Source organism: Neopelma chrysocephalum, unplaced genomic scaffold (genome assembly GCF_003984885.1).
Source record: "Neopelma chrysocephalum unplaced genomic scaffold, ASM398488v2 Primary Assembly neopelma1_42, whole genome shotgun sequence".
NCBI lineage: Eukaryota > Metazoa > Chordata > Aves > Passeriformes > Pipridae > Neopelma > Neopelma chrysocephalum.
Window position 1 is genome coordinate 14719751 of NW_020897700.1, and position 16878 is coordinate 14736628.

The following is a 16878-nucleotide window of genomic DNA, read 5'->3' on the forward strand; positions in this document are numbered from 1 at the left end:
GTTTTTGGCAATATCACTTTTGAAGAAAAAAAAGGACTCCTTGGAGATACTGCAGAAGAGAGCAGCAATAATTACTTAGGCAGAAAGATAGGAAACACACGGTTTGTTTAAACTAAAGAACAGTAAAGGAGCCTTAACAATTAAAGAAAAGAAAAGATGTTGCAAGGGAAAGGGAAAAATAATTTGTCTTCCTGTTCACAGTGAACTGGACAGATTAAATTTTTTTTTCTGTTTCACCTCTATTTAATCTTTGCAGTTCTCACAGAGTTATAGGGTGAGATTTTCATTACTCTGCTACTAGGCATTTAATTACTGGTCTGGGCACCTGGTTGCTTTCCTTCCTCTTTTTGTTGTTAAAAAGTTTCTTGTTTCTGTTCTTTCTTAATTTTCTCGTCTCTCACTTTGTTACCTATTCTTTTTTGGACAATCTTCATTCTTTTCTGTTGAAGCAAGAAGGGGCCATTACCTCTTCTTCAGGTCCTCACAAATATTGGAATTTCTCACCTGTGCTAAAGGTTCTTTCTCAAACTTCCCCTGTCCTGTTCATTGATGTGCTTAGGCTTAGACATTGCAACTGATCATTTCCATGTTATTCCATTGGAAACCTTGAGTAAAAATAATGAAACATTATTAATTTTTATTAGAGATCCACCTAAAAATAATTATATTATTAAAATTAGAACTACTTATTAAATATTAAATAATTCTATTTATTTTCCCTGAAAACGAGCTTCTAGTATATAGGTTACAAATAAATTGAAAACGAAATTCACGTTATTGGTGTAATAATTTTTAGGTATTGCTATGGAGTCTCATCAGATAATTGAAATGTTTGTCCAATATTTCTGCAGTGGCAAGCAGTAATGTGTTAAAAGCATGGGACTTTGTGCTTCTGAACGTGCACTTTATGTGGTGGAAAGAAAATCTGAATATAACTGGGGCTGGTGGAATTTCTAGCTCTCACCAGAGTACAGAATGCATGAGCACACCACAGAGGTCAAGAAAAAGGGGTGGAAAGGTAATCTCTAGCCCTAGTGTAATAATGTCAACCTTGGACATTTGAAAAATGTGGCAATGGGAATTTCATTGACTGTAGGAGCTTGTGTAGAATGTGTATGGAGCATGTGTAGAGTATTACTCACCATGATTAAGTGAAGTATTTGGTAGCAAATACCTAAAGACAATGAATCACTGTAGGATCTATGACTCAAATCCCAAGCTTGTATTTATATTACAAAAGGAACTTGGGTACTTATCTACCTGCCAATTCCCCTCAGTGTTGCCAAGGCCAAGTTCTGCCCTCTTTCTGAGAAGAGCTCTGAGCATGGTACGTGTACGCGGGAGGCAATTCCAAATACTGTGGAGCTACTAATCTGAGCCTTGGAAGGGCAACTGCCAGCTCCCATTTGGGATGTAGCCATTGTCAGAAGGCTGACCACATGAAGTGATGTAGGCTATTAAAGAAGAGAAGAGGGTTTGAACAAGACAGTGGGTAATGAAAGGTGGTAGTGGGCACAGCTTTCTAGAAACAGCAGAAGCACTGTTACTTAGTGAGTAAAATTCTGGTTTCACAATTGTGTCAATATAATTTAGAATTGCAGTTTCTGGTGGTTCATCAGTGGAAGAAACTGAAAAACATCTTGGGCCTACAGAGCACTTCTCAGTCCTGAGTCTCACTGAATTGGATACTGGGGAATTGTGCTAAGCTTGCACTAATGTTTTTGACTTTCTGGAGTTGCTCTAGTTCAGAGTTCTAGACTGTAAAGTACTCCAAAGTTTCACTGAAGTAGTATTTGCTTAGGAGTCTACTTTGGCAACAGCTAACACAGTAGTTTTCAAAATATTTGAATCCTGAACACCCAAAACTGAACACCAACACATTTTTGGCAAAGCTCTATTTTTCTAAATTACCAACTTTGCCACTATCAGAGGTGCCTTCATTTCTAAGTATCTAGAGAAGATGTAGTATACCTTCCTTTAATTTCTCAAAGTGCTTGCTGTTTCCCATAAAAAATTGCAGTCTTTTTCCACAATACAAAGCATCAGACCCCACAGCAAACATTTTGTGACATCCTTCCATGAGGTGGCTGCAAGTCTCCTGAGCTGGAGGGTAGAGCCAGCAGCATCACCCTGAACATTCATGGTCTTGGTGCCCCAAAGAGAGATGCTGAAAGCAGAGGTCCAGTGGATCTTCTGTCTTTCCTCTTCTTCCCAACCTGCCATGGCAATACAGAGGTAAAGCCATTAAGCATGTTCAGGTCTTCTTTGAATTTCAGGTGGTGTGCTACAGGGAAGATTTATTTGGAAGGAGTTAGGGATTGCACCAGCAGCTTCATAGGCAGTATTTATTCTCTGGAGCAGGTGTGCTCTTAGCATCCTTGTTCATCCTGGTCCCCTGATTATCCATACTGGGTGGGTATCCATGTAAACTAGATGTCAGGGTTGAAGAAGCAAAACATGCTGGATTTTTGTTCCCTTCTGAAGCTCTGGTGTGACAAGGATGCTTGCCTCTACCTGGGAGCTGGGTATGGCCAGGAGACTTTGAGAGGTGTCAATGTCATATGGGCTTAGCGGCCTGAAGGGGTAACCAGGTAGCTAAAGATTTTTGTAGGTTGGGGCTCTGAAGTATAGTCAGTGATTTACAAGCTAGACTTCAGAAAGTGCAAGGCATTTTATTTTAATGTGACATTTTCATCTACAAAAGACCTTATGTGGTATCATAGGAAGGGAAAGGAACTGAAGGAAAGTTAAAGAACTGGAAAGAGTCTAGATTTTTATGATCTTTAATCCCAGAGAGGATCCAGGTGACTTCTCTTGGGACAAGCATAGTTCATCTAAAAAAAAAAAAAAAAAATCAGTATATCGAAAGAACAGATCCCTGATTTAAGAGAAAGCAGTTCTAGTGGATCAGTTTCCCCTTTAGCTCCACTGCCTCACAAAACCTCCTCCCGTTTTACCACTCAAATGTTTTCTTTATTTCTCATCCTCTTAAATGTGCAAGCTACATTTAAACTACTGTTAAGCAAGGGAAGGTGAACACAAATATATACAGTTGTTACCACATTTGCAATTTTAGAGTGTTGTCTGGACAGAGGTTTGTTTTTAATGGGATGGATATAAAAATCGCTTTTATAATTTTTAATCTTACACTATAGACTCTTCCTGCCACTGTAATTGCATTCATTTACAGTCTTTGTATAGCTCTTTCGTGTTTAACCTATTTAGGTTATGTTTAAGACTGTGGCAGATATGTGCCTAGGTTTCCTAGGGTTCTGATCACTTGTCTTGGGGAACTGCTTGAAGCATGCCTTTCTCAACAAAAACTCTTGGTCTGTTCCTGTAGAAGAATACATTTGGTTTATATATTATTTAGAGATATTGCTTAGATATGATTTCTTAATGTCATGCTGTGTTTTCCTCTAGAGTTATTCTTATTTTATGGTACAGTGCTAGTGTTTGTGGGTAACTTGTGTGTTTTAAGGGTGTGAAAACTGTTTCTACAAATTGGTATTTAGGAATGGAAGCAGTTGATGTGAATTCATTTTGAGGAAGATTACATTCTCAAAGCTTGGTAGCTACATGAAAGATAACTGTATGTTTCCAGTCAAGAAAAACTTTTCCTTAAAAACTTATTAAACCTGTATACAAGTATTTCAGCAGAACTTCCGATACCTTTGGAATGGTTGTATTTGAGTCACCATGAGTGCTTTTTTTTTTCTGAAGTTTCATACTGCAAGGAAAATCACATTATTTCAAAATATTTTTCTCTAACTACCATGGAAGGAATTTTTCACTGCAATAAAACTTCCTAATTATTTGCCTAAAGAAAAGAAGAAAGAAAAGGAGTCAGCCAAGCTTAATTAATAGTGTCAGCATGCAACTTCAATGGCAACGTGCAAGTTCCAGTAGAATGAGAATCTGACCTTGGTATTGTCTTCCTACAGACATTTCACTTTCTCACTGTACACCTTTCTAGGAAGCACATTGTTTATACCAGACAGGTAAAATACATATTTCTTGAGTCTTTGTTATTACCATGGCAACTGGTAATTGGTATTAAGAATTATTTCCCTTACAAACTGATTTTCATCCTGTTCAGGGAAGATGTTTTGTTTACAGAAGTTAGTTTTAAATGATTAGTCATGGATAGTATGGTAAGCCATGCAATACAGATGGAAGGAAATGCCACTGTAGTTGTTTTTATGACTTGAAATAAAATACATATTTATCAAACATATGCATAGCACTTATATTGCCTCAAAGGTTGAGTATGCAATAAAAACCATTCTGCTTTGTGTAATTTATTATTCCTTTATTTGGAAGTTGCCTTTTTATGTGCTTTTATAGTTTATGTCTAATCCCGTTTCCCTTGTTTACCTCTCAACTGTTGTATTTCCCAAGATTACAGTAAAACTGAGCAAAAGATTAATTAGTGGAAGAATAGACATTCAAATGAGCAAATTAAAGGCAAGGTCTTTCCACAACCAGTTATTTACAGTTTGTATCTCACTCTGAGCTGTATTCTGCATATTTTAGCACTGCTTAGTAAATTATACTGAATTTTGGCCAAGCTCTTATCAGCCACAGGCTTCATTGACTATGAAGCTTAAAGGATCATTTGCTTAAGTAAAACTGTGTGATTAACTTCATAATTCCCTTTTCCTATCAATGTGTCACTTCACAGAAGTGTTTACTAATTGTTGATGTCTGTAGCACCTTAAACGCAGTGATTATATTCCTCACTTTAATTTATTGCATGTTGTCCACAGAAAAACAGGATTATTTTCTTATTTCCCAAATGAAGGAAATAGTGATTAAGCCATTTGTGTAATATTACCTTGGAAGCTGGTAGCAGGTGTCAAGGCTTTCAGACTTTTAAGTAAAATCGCTCTCCTACAGTAGCAGATTCCCATTTACAGGAAGACTGTAAGAAATGCTGTTCTAGTGAAAACAGTCTCATAAGGTGATGTGTTGACAGAACCACATGCCATTAAGGTCATTTCAGAGGCATGAGACTAATGATAGGGCACAAATACCGCAAAGTCTAGTTGGTGTAAACTCGAGTAGCTTTGATTTGGCTCTGAGTGGGAGGGCTATAAACTTAGGCTCAGCTCAGTACCAAGAGCTCTGTAGTGCTCCTGAGACATGTGGATGTACACATCCACTTTGGGTATGTGCTGTGTTTGTGTCTCAGTTTGAGACAATTTGGAGGGGCAGAGACCTCAGAAGTCTTCTCCCTTGGATTCAATACCCCTGACTTCTCCAATACAGAGGGATGTAAATGAAAAAATAACATTACCAAGAAAAAATGCTAATAACGATACTGATAAAACTGGGTTAAACCAACTGATGAGGAGAAACTTCTCAAGCCCCACTCACTAGACCAAACTGAGATGGCAGCTGGCCTCCCCTACCTGGAAAAACACACATTGTCACAGGATGGAGACAAGGTGGCTGCCCTTCCGCATGATTCACCTCCCCCATGCCCAGAAAACCTGGCAGGAATGGCTGGAAAGTCCATGCTGTTAGGAAACAGCAGATAGCTGGGATTCAATACCAGCAGGCCCTTGCATGGTGCTGGAATGAGGCTGTGGTGCTGGTACAGGCAGTCAGAGCAGGGCTGCAGACCCCCCATGCAACTGGAAGGACCCGCAAGACACTCACTGGATCCAACGACAAGACTTCATTGTTGCAATTTCCATGTTTGTTGGTCAAAGTGGTGGTTGTAGTCCTGTTGAAGTGGTGGTGACAGTCCAGATCCATCAAGGTGGCGGTAGGAGCCCCAGGCAGTGAGGGAAGCCCCAAAACGCAGTTAACATATGCTCAGGTTCAGGTGGGAACGCCTCCAATACCTCCCCTGGGGAGGGAGTTGTACACTTGATAATGTAATACTGTGAGTCAGGAGATATTTTTGGGAGTCTTTGACACCTTTTAGGATGTTGCAGCTGTCTCTTACATCAGTGCAGCTGAGTCCATTTTGACCCCTTAGGTCTCATGAAGAAGAGATGAACCCATTCAGGCTGGATGGGAATGTTCCAGGGAGTTATCACAGCTGAGTCATCTCTGTAAGGAAAAAGAAACACTACCCCACCTCTTTCCTTATTTTGTTTAACATCCAGCTTGTAGCCTGAGGTGTCAGTTGTGCACACCTTCAGCCCCTGGCCTGGGTGGCCACTCTGCATATTGTTAGCAAAGCACACTGCTGACTAAGCCATCAGCACCAGCCTCTTACAGCACCTGGGCAGTCACTTCAGGTGCTCAAATGTTTTGGTCATTAGTCACTAGCAGTTCAGACTCTTTTAAAGAATGCAAAACACGAAAAAGCCAAAAACGCATATTTGGGGAAAAGAAAAGGTGCGTACCAGAATTTTTGTGTAGCCAAGGACAGTTGGGGATCTCTGTGCCACACTGTGTTGAGTGACGTGCCCAGATTTCTTGCTTTCTTCTTGTCTAGCATGGTTCAAGTGATTGTCCACTGTCCATTTCAGAAGGTGTGCACATGTCTATACTGAAGGCCTTATGGTGACATCTCTCTGAATTACATTTCATGTATTCTAATTTCCCTCTAATAATTTCTCTTTGGTGATTCAAAAGGCTAAAGTAATTAGCATTTATAAGAAAAAAACTAAGCTTTAAATATATTCACCATAGAAAGGAAATATTTATATGAACTGATAGATTTCTGCTGACATAGCAGCACTGGCTGTGGTCCAGCACTATATGAACTATTGCTTTATTTTGACTTTTTTTCATGGGGTGGTTGGGCAGGACAATTAGGACTTTTTTGGGGAGAGAATTAATTTATGCCTGAGACAAAGGTAAACTTACAGAATATAGTGAATGTATGGTAAATTCAGGAAGTTACAGGGCAAGGTAGTGGAAATAAGGGTGAGTGGAAATGAGTCTTCCTTAAAGTTGTTTTCTTATGCTTAAACAGAATTTTACTTAATAAAACTTAAAATATTCTCCTGGATGTTTTTCATAGTGTTCAAAAATGCCTTGTTTTATTAATTTCAACAAAATTCACTTTTGCTAGAGAACCATATCAGAGGAAAAAGGCATTCCTTTGAGAAAATATACGCAGAAAGGAAAAAAAAATAGGAAGGTGCAATAAACTGCGTAATTATCCCAGCAGTAAGGTTCCTAAAGCTAGTGCCTAAAATATTATTGCAAAATGAAAAGGCAATAAACACCAAATTTCTTCACTACTAGTTTGCGTAGATGGCAGCAGTGTTTTATGGCATTCTTGATACAATGGTGTTTCAGTTTAAATTTAATATGGTTTTCTAGAAATACAGTTATACATGGATTAACCTTGGTTCTGATTAATGCGATATTTTATTATAACTTTATTAATGTCACAGCATATAAATCATAGACATGTAATTTATCTGATAACTGTTCCAAAAATAAATCAGGTAATTATACGTATATAATTTACTGAAAGCACTTTGAGGATTTGATATGTTTTTATGAAGAACATTTAATAATTACTTTATATATACAATGAAATGCTCATTGTGCACCTATAGATGGCACATTACTTTTTAAATAAAATATATAAAAAAAATATAAAATGTTGTGAATTGAGGCAATTTATTGAACCCGGCTATGTTTGGAAGATGCAGCTGCAACTTTCTACATTAATGACTGTTTTAAATGTTGTTGAGTCCTCTCATGTGTTGTGAATTGCACCAAAAACAGCATGGACAGTGAATTAGTAATTAGAGACCACTGATTTACAGGGACACTTTTAGAAAACATAATGTATGACTTGGTGTATGCTAGGCTGTCAGATTACAGCATTGTTTCCATTATGCAAGCACTTGATCTTGCAGAGGATGAAACATTTCTCTACTGCATGTTTATACTGACAATGGATATTGCTCATCTCCTATGCAAGCTCTCAGAAAGAAGCAAAGTGGCTGTGGGTGTGTGCATGAGGCAACTACAATTTAGCTGGAGAGTGGTTTGTTTGTGAGCTTTTGTTTCTTGTGAGGAACTTTTCTGTTGTAATGACATGCTTAAATCCATTAGCACGTCTCTCGCCATAAAGACTGAGAAATACAATTAGCAAGTTGTTTACAGCAGAGTTACAACTGCTGTGACTAAAGTGTTATGGATAGAGTGAATGAACTTATGAGAATTGTTTTCCAAAGATTAATTTAATAAAGTTTTGATATGATGCTGTAACTTAGCCTTGATTAGGTACAATGTAAGGCTCAATATTATGTTTTCACCGTCAAATTGCTTCACATAAAAATGACATGATATTTTGCTTACATTATTCCAGATAGTTAAGCCTGTTCTTACCACTTTTAATCCTAGTGATTCTATTAGCCTTGGAGCCTGGAAGCTGCTTGATTATAAGCACTGTTGAAGTTTCATTTATTTGGATGCCTGAATCTGAAGCAAGGAATGATAATAACTTCCATACTTAAGCTAGAACAATTTTCTGCTAGGGAGTGAAGTCAAAAGAGCATAAGTAAAATGTGATGTGTACAGGAGAAGAAAGAGTAAAATTAATGCTGTCTGTTTAATATTCTAGTGCCAGTCATCTGTTTTTAAAATCTTTTAAAATCTTTGCCAATGCTGATAGTCACAACTCATGCATAAACAGGAGCTGATTTTATCTGGCTTGTGAATTTTGTGTGTGTGTTCTCCTTGTTGCCTTAGTAACTGGAGTAAGGTTGGCACTAGCATATGCACTTTCATCTGAAAAAAATAACATTATTTATGTCTACTATGCCTAAGGAAGAAAGCTTAGAGATATAGCCAGTAATATAAGCCTAATTTTCCAAAGTTGGCCATGAAAAGAAAGAATCATCTTAAACCCCTCTCCAATGTTGAGAACATGGCTCTTTTCTGTGATAGTTTGTATTTTGGTCATAATTTTCAGTATTGTGAGAAAGAACTGATAAAGCCCCCAAATGGACTTTAGGATGCCTGGTTTGCATTCTAAGATATGCAATCAGTGGGCAGAGGCCCCATCTTCTCTCCATAAGTGGGTATAAAGATACCTTTTATAAAGTTACATATATGCTATTCCTGAAAAGCACTAAATAAGAACTGATACACACGTGTCTTTATCTTGTATGCAATATATTATTCTGTGAGTATAAATAACTTACAAAGTGAGAGGCAGGAAGCACTGCATTAGGCTGAAAACAAACAGTATGAGCTTGATTTCCAATATCTCCATGGCAAAGAAGGTATGAGTCCCCTTTCTTTTATTGTTCAGAGACAAATGAATATTTCATTTATGATTGGTTTGATCTCTATATTGAAAGATCACCATTAATTTTTACCTCCAGTCTGCAGAATTTATGTACACCCAACCACAGTTTTCATTGTCCTCTGTACCTAGACTCTTACATTTAAGCCAGAGGAGGTACACCACTGTACAGATTTTACATCTTGTAGAAACTTGCATAACTTGCATTATACTTCCTTCTCATTCTTCTGAAGCCATTACATTTTTACCAAAGCAGTTTATATGTTCCTGCAGTATTTAGGTCCTCCAGTGAACATCTCTTCACGAAGAATAGCCATTACAGCATGATGCTGGGAAACTTATTTTCCAGATATGTTTAATCAATATTTTATACTTATTCCTTTACACATGCTGTATGTCAAGGGTTTAAAAAAAAATTACACAAATCTTTTTGTTTATGTATCAATAAGAGACCTACCTGGTAACAGTGTTTTTGCATTATGTTGATGCTGTGCAAAATCTTTAATAAAAAGATAATTAGAGTAATCTCAGTAGCATTCAGTCCAAATTCTGCAACATCTGTCATCAAAACTGTAGTCAGTGAATCTCTTTTTCTCTATTCTGTTTTTTTCTCTTTTCTATTGCATAGTGCTTCAAAATGTTGTACAGATGACTCCAGTAAACATTTTGGCCTTGAATATTATAGTCTATGTTTTTGATTCAATACCCATGATCTGACATTTTCCTCATCACTGACTGATTGAATCAAGATTTCACAGAAGAGGCTGTAATTTGAATTCAACCTTGTGTTTACACTCATGATACCTATTTGTCTTTGAACCTTAATTTACCAAAACTTTGATTACAGATGTTTCCATATTTTCTGGCCCTAGCATATGTAAGAGTCATGTGTTAACTTTTGCTTGGCAAAGTACAAAATCCAGGCAGGATACAATGGAGTGACTTTGCATCCTTCAAGAACACTCCTGCTTTTCAGCATACAGTGGGATTCGTAATTCAGTCAATGATGAAACAAGTTGTGAGAAGACTGTGAGCCTCTGCACCTTTGTGCCAGTGGCTAAAGTTGGAGGCAATAATAACAAGTGTGGACACCGGAGTGTTACTGGCTGAATGAATCTGCTGGCATACTACCAAGCAGAAGCAGAAACATTTAGCTGATAAAAGTATTGTTAGATTTTAAAGAACAAAACCCAAGCTTATACTCATCTTCTAACATATGAGGAATAACACTGAAATTTTGAGCTCGTTGAGGGCTTTGACTAAGTAACATTACTATTGGGGTGAATGCCTTAGCCACCTTCCCGGGTGCCCTGGCATAATAGGTAGGAAGCTCTACAAGCAGAACCAAAAAATTACAATGGTTAGCAAGGATGGTGGTTCATTTAGCTTGGAGGTGTCACCAAGGTTAAGTTGCCCTATGCCCTGCTTCAAAACTGCTTCCATAACAGATGGGTCATGGTCAAAGGAGACTGCCTTCTGAAGGGAACAGAGGCCTGATATACAGACTGGACCCACTTCTCAGGGAAATCTGCTGCCTCCCTGGGGCCCAGGCTAAAGATATGAAGAGAAAGCTTCCTGCCCTCATATGGCCCTCAGGTTATCATCCATAATAATAAGAAGAAATCCAAGGGCAATCCAGAGACTTTCAGGGCCTTGGGACAACGGGTTAAGGGATCAGGACCACAAGTAGTGTTCTCCTCTGTCCTTCCTGGTGCACTGAATGATGAAGAAAACAGGAAGAGCCAGCAGATCAATACCTGTCTCTGAGTCTGATGACAGAATTTTGTTTTTTTTTATCATGGGTTAGTTTATACAACACCAAGCCTGCTGGTGACAGTCAGGGTACACCTGTCTCAAAAGAAGAAAAGGATCTTACCTTAGGAGTTGGCAAGACTTATTGGAAGAGCTTTAAAATAGATTTGAAGGCAGAAAGAGATTAACCCAATCTTGGTAGAGCTAAGCCTGGGGCAGCACACCAATGTTTGAGGGATGATGTGCTAATGAGGTCCTTTGTTCTGCTGTCTCAGTGGAGGTAGGGGATGGAGATACATGAGGCAGCAAAGACACAAGGACTATTGATGTGTTAGAAACCACAGAAGTGCCTGAGAATGGTCATGTAGGAATTAGGGCTTCTTGCCCCAAAGAGGGACAGGATCAATAGCCCAACTGAAGGGCATCTACAACAGTGCATGCAGCATGATGGTCTAAAGCTTGATGATAGTGATGATGGGGTTGAGCGCTTATGGGTAGGAATTGGGAGAGGCCAACAGGGTAGGTATACTGGTGTGAATCTTTACAGACCACGCAACCAGGATGAAGAGGCAGATGAAATACCCTATAAGTAGAAGGGAGTAGTTTTGTAATTGCTTGTACTTGTGGGGACTTAACTTGCCAGATTTCTGCTGAAAATCCAACATAGCAAAAAGGAAACAGTCTAGGAGGTACCTGGAGTGTGTGGAAGATAACTTCCTGACACAGCTGGTGAGGTGTGGGGAGGTGCCCTGTTGGACCTGTTGTTCTTAAACAGGGAATGATTGGCGATGTGATAGTTGGAGGCTATCTTAGGCAGAGCAATCATGAAACAATAGTTTTTGATTCTTGGAGAAGTAAGGAGAGGGGTCAGCAGAACTTTTACCTTGGACTTCCAGAGGGCATACTTTGGCCTGTTTAGGAGGCAGTTGGACAGAGTCCCTTGGGAGACAGTCCTGAAGGGCAAAGGAGTCCAGGAAGGCTGGACATTCTTCAAGAAGGAAATCATAAAAGTTCAGGAGCAGGCCATCCCCATGGGCCAAAAGATAAGCTAGCAGGGAAGAAGACCAGCCTAGCTGAATAGAGAACTTTGGCTGAAACTTGGGGGAAAAAAAGGAGAGTTTATGACATTTGGAAGAAGGGGCAGGCATTTCAAGAGGACTACAAGGATGTTGTGAGTTTATTCAGGGAAAAAATTAGAAGGACCAAAGCCCAATCAGAACTTAATATAGCTACTACCATAAAAGACAATAAAATATGTTTCTATGAGTACATGAGCTACAAAAGGAGTGCTAAGAAGAATCACTATCCACAGAATTACAGAATCACAGAATCAACTAGGTTGGAGAAGACCTCTGATATCATCAAATCCAACCTATCCTCTATTGGATGCGGAGGCAAATGTAGTGACAAAGGATGAGAAAAAGGCTGAGGTATTTAATGTCTTCTTTGCCTCAGCCTTTAATAGCAAGACCAGTTGTACTCCGAGTACCCAGCTCCTTGAGCTGGAAGACAGGGAGCAGAATGAAGCCCTCATAATCCAAGCGGAAATAATCAGCAACCTACTACACCACTTAGACACACACAAATTTATGTGACCAGATGAGATCCATCCAAACATACTGAGGGAGCTGGTGGAAGTGCCCACCAAGCCACTTTCTATCATTTACCAGCGGTCCTGGCTAACCAGGGGGGTCCCAAGTGACTGGAGATTGGCAAATATGATGCCCATCTACAAGAATGTCCAGAAGGGGGAACCAGGGAACTAGAGACCTGCCCTCAGTTTGGGGGAAGGTCGTGGAGCAGATCATCTTGAGTGACATCATGCAGCACATATGCAACAACCAGGTAATCAGGTCCAGCCAGTGTGGTTTTATGAAAGGCAGGTCATGCTTGATCTCCTTCTATGATAGGGTGACCCACTGTGAGAGACTGGATTAATCTCACTGGACTATTGTGTCAGAACAAACCATGTGTGTGTGTGTATTTGGCCAGGACAGAAAGCACATGGCCCGCAGCCTAAGGACACCATGAAGCTCCCATGGGGCAGCTGTCAAACAAAAGGCCCACCTGGATCCTCTGACTGGCTGCACCACCCCTCACTCTGGCCTGGAAGGCACTAAGTGGTCAGTTGAGCTGGATGTCCCACCTGGGAGAGGTGGTCATGGTAGCCAAAGCAGATAAATACAGGAGCAAAAGGGCTCCATTTTGCCTTTTGTCTCAGGACCTGCCATTGGCATGTGACCCTTCAGTGGTAGCTACGCAATTGTATTATTCTAACCATTTTCTTTACTCCTCCTTTCTTCTCTTAATCTCTTTTCTTCCTTTACTCTTTCCTTAATCTCTTGTGGGTAACTTAGAACCAATGAGTTGTATTTTTACTAAATCCTGTGTGGGTTGGTGTTTGCTGGGTACTTTAGTGGAATCTTCTCCTTAGTTGTATGTTACTTCTGTAAACCTTTTGCCAAAATGCCTGTTTTCTCACTAAATTAAAAGCAATCTCTTGGGAAAAAGTCTGTGGCTTTTTCTCTTTAGTGACTTCAAGGTATTAAGAATGAAAGGCTCTGCAAAAGTTCGTTTGAAACTCTTGGAGTCAAATATAAAGTGATGCTCCCAGTAAAGCTTGAGGCTTCAGGACTGGGGCGTTACACCCACTTAGTGGATGTTGTTTAACTGAACATTAGTAAAAGCCATTTCCCAAATCTTTGTTTGCGAAGCCTAACCATGATGAGTAAAAGCCATTGACACCATTTCCCATAGTATTCTGGAGAAACTGGATGCTCATGATTGGGGTGGCCGTAAATACGTGTAGATGTGGTGCTTAGGGACACGGTTTAGTGGTGGCGTTGGCAGTTCGACTTGATGACCTTAAAGGGCTTCTTGAAGCTCAATGTTCCTAAGTCTATGATTCTGTGATGCCATGATGCTGACAGAAACAGAGCAGAAGAGGTATTATGGCTTTAAAAGGCATTTGGGAAGAAGATGCTGAGCAGAAAATGTGGTATGGACAAATCAAATTTGCTTCATATTTACATGGTAACTGACAGAGACCTGTCTGGTAGATGTATGGCAGCACATTGGAAAAATGCATTAATTTTTGCATTACTGAACCAGCACTTCACACATCATTTTATATAATGATATTTCTGAGTATTTTTAGATACTGCCTGGTAAATCCTGGAAATTGTTAATTCTGGCAAAAAAGGGATTTGAGGACATCACAGACATTGATTATCCCATGAGTAAAACATTAGAAAAAATATGTTTATATTAATTAGGTAATTTACAATTGGTCTTTACCAATCAACATAATGGATTTGATCTTCCTATGGCTTGTATTAGGCACCATGGCTTCTTATGTCTCCTCCTTCCTCAGGAAAAAAAAAAAAGAACTGGAGACATTAAGAATCCTGTGAAACAAGCTGCTGATTGTAATTCAGGTTTGCTTAAGTTCTCCTGTCAGAGGATACATTAACTTTTCTCTCAGATGTAGAAATTGCTGCCTCTTTTGCTGATTCTTTTTTTTAGGCTAACATCTGTTCTCTTGATTTTGGCTTCTGAGTAGGTATTTCTTCACAGCACATTCACATTTCTAAATGGCTCATCAGAGAGTCACTTCTGCTTCTTTGTGAAGAAAGCTACAGGCAGGAGGTAATCTTGTTTCATAGTACAGCTGAAGTCAGGTCATGAAGAAAAAAGTATCTGAGAAATCTTTCTTCTTTCAATAGTGATTCACAGGGTTTTCAAGAAATTCAGTTGGATGAATATCTGTATTGTATCAGAACTTCGGAATTAAAAAATATATTTAAACAAACTTAGAAGGTGGTCTGTAGCTGGAGGTGTAATTTGCACCAGCTTGCCTGGGGCCATTGAATCAACTCCTGTCTGCCTGGTACAGTTCTTATCTTGCCTTGGTGGGAGGAATGGCTGTTTTTGATAATGCTTCTGCTTGTTAGGGCAGTGAGTGCCCTGAACAGTAGTGTAGCATTAGCTGGTGTTGGTGTGAGCTTCTCTCACTCTCCTCTGCTTTCTTGCTAGGAGAGCATTTTTGTCTGCTTGTGTTGGTGTCAGAGACTGAAATAGTTAATGATTTATGCATTCTAGGATTGCCAAGGGACTTTTTCAGGCTCTTGACTTTTGCATTATGCCTTGATGGGCAGTTGGGCCCATCCCTTCCTTCAGAGCTGAAGGTATTGGACCCTAAAAGGCAAGAAGATGCCTCAGATGGTCAGTTGGACCCTAAAAGGCAAGAAGATACCTCAGGTGGGCAGCTGGACCCTAAAAAGGCAAGAAGATACCTCAGGTGGGCAGCTGGGCCCGCCCCTCCCTCCAGTGCTGAAGACGTTAAGCCCTAAAAAGGCAAACAACTCCTCATCTCAGGGGAGGTGCAAAAAGCATGCTGAAGGTATATAAACTGACTGGTGACTTTGGGGGTTGGGGGGGGGGGTTTCTCCTCCCCCCCCACCGCCTGCGGATCAAGACCACCGCTCTCAAGATTACCAAGCTACATCCCTGGATCCACTGAGTGACCACTGCTCTCAAGGTTGCCAAGCTGCATTGCTGACTTCAGTGAGTGACCATCGCCCTCAAGATGGCTAAGCTGCATCGTGGGATCCAGTGGGCGGTGACTATATACATTTCTTTTTCACTCTCATCTTTTCTTTACTCTTATCCTCTCGTCTCTCCCCTGTGCATTTCCCCCTCCCAAAGGTTATCTTTATGTTGTATCGTTATATGACAACACCCAAAACGCTGGCTTACCTGATGATGCAAAATTGTTAAAATAAATTTTGGCAATATATGTTTTCAAGCACCGATTATTTAGTGTCGTTTCGCTTTAATCCACCCCAAGGGAAGTATTGATAAAAACTTGAGTTACCCCCCTCCCCTTTTTCCCTGGGGCGGGTCGTAACAGTTGGTACATTTGGGTGTCTTTAGCTGGTACAGAAAAACTCTGTGAGTTGAACATATACAACCCAAAAGTGTAAAGCAGTCTAAGTCAAGGTGAGGCAGCTGTGTTTTGTCGGAAGTGGGCCTTGAGTTTGTAGACAGCTAACCAGCAGGTTTGTAGGTGGTGAGGAGCTGACAGCAAGGATTGCAGGAGAAGGATTATGGCACAAACCGTTGTATGCCCTGAGCCTAGTCTAGATGTGGGATGCTCCAACAGCAATACAACTTCTCTGTTGGAGAAGTACCATATATTCTATTAATTAGATCACTGAGAGTAATTTATGTTATTAGGATAGTTTAACCATGAAAGAATGGTTTTATTTTATCGTATTCATGTAAAGATGGAAACATTTCTGTGATGAAGATGGTTATGAAAGGAGAACACACAATCACATTTCAGAATATATTCTGCAAACATATTTGTTTGCTTTAGTGTATTTTTAATTTTTCTTTATTTGCTGCAGTGTTTTCCTCTTTAGGAGGATGACAACCTAAATGCACTTTTGTCCTCCAAGGCTGGCACTGCCTGTGAAATTCTCCCCACCCTCCATGCTTCTGTTGCCAAAGCATTTTCTGCTGACCCTCCACTCACTTGACCTGGCAGAGTGAGAGAAATTCAATGAAAAACCAGCTTAAGTGAATCTTGCTGTTTCTTGGTCAATCTGTAAAACATGAGCTTCCTTTCCAGTCCTGTAAAGGGTTTTCATTTTTGTTTCTCCAGCAATGATTAGGCAATGGGAAATCACAGTATAATAGAAGTTTTCTGTTCAGTTGTTAGTTCCTCCCCTCATCATGAAGTCTTCCGAATTAACTCTTCTGTTGTGTCTCAATTACTCGCCATCTTTCAGCTTGCCTGGCTTCTTCTGTTATAACTCTCTGAAGATAAAATGGTAAAACTCCATAATCACAATAGATAATTAAACAGGGAAAGATGATGTTGACAC